This window comes from Pseudophryne corroboree, chromosome 2, assembly GCF_028390025.1.
Source record: "Pseudophryne corroboree isolate aPseCor3 chromosome 2, aPseCor3.hap2, whole genome shotgun sequence".
Lineage (NCBI taxonomy): Eukaryota > Metazoa > Chordata > Amphibia > Anura > Myobatrachidae > Pseudophryne > Pseudophryne corroboree.
The window spans coordinates 564,039,825-564,040,787 of record NC_086445.1 but is presented as its reverse complement, the minus strand read 5'-3'; the positions used below and the strand labels follow the sequence as shown (position 1 = coordinate 564,040,787).

General features: G+C 38.1%; 1 pseudogene; it reads right to left on the bottom strand.

The window, feature by feature from the left end:
- Positions 1-603: 603 nt before the first annotated feature.
- Positions 604-722, bottom strand: LOC135051917 (5S ribosomal RNA; annotated as a pseudogene).
- Between the last annotated feature and the right edge of the window lie 241 nt (positions 723-963).

Below are 963 nucleotides of genomic sequence, written 5' to 3'. Positions count from 1 at the left end.
TCATGCTGCGGTGGCCATTTTCCAGTAGTTCATCAGATACATATAGATGCCCCGGTATCCATGGCAATGATTCCATATGAAAGTAGAAATAAGTGATGGTATCAGAAGTGCATAGTTGTTTATAAACATCTAATCTAGTTTCTCATATTAACAGCTCCAAATAATGGAAATAGGAGAATAAAATAGACTAATAAAATTACCATAATAATAACAGAAAAAATAATGTTTTTATGTATATGAAATAAAGATATGGACTAATTTATGGAGTTAATGTTATAGATCAGTAGACTAAAGTGTAAGTGCAGTGCATTGGTAAGTGACAAAGGATGAAGTAGATATTTTTTGTTTGGTTTACAAAATGTATATACAGAGTATAGAGCTTATCTTATCTTTATGAGTAAGGTGCACGTGCTTTAATTTCATTTTATATAGTGGGTGTGATTAAAAGTTAAGGTGCATGTATTTATCAGTGCACATATAATGACCCTGTGCTAATTAATTCTAATTTGCAAATATAAACCTTATTAAAGTGTTCAGTGTTCTACTCGTGAGTTTATATTAATATGGAGCATACACCTTTCTCAGGCCCCTATTTGTTCTCGTGCCATACAGTACCTGATCTTCCCAGTCGTTCCCCCTTACTGGTACTGATCAGGCCCAACACTGCTTAGCTTCCAAGATCGGGTGTGTTTGGGCATTTCCAGCGTGGTATGACTGTAGCAACATTGTGCCTTCTGGGTTATAACTCCAACCCTCAATAGTATAAGTGATTTTTTTTAATTTGACAAAGTGTTTAAAAAATACTGTGAGATGGTGAGTATTAAATGAACTAGGAGGGGGAGGGGGATGGGGAGGGGTGGTGGGGGGGCTGGGGGGAGGAAAGGGTGAATGGTGCAAGGGGAGAGGGTGGGGAGGGGGGGAGTTGGGAAGGGGAGGCGAATGAAGGAGTTTAATACTGTATCT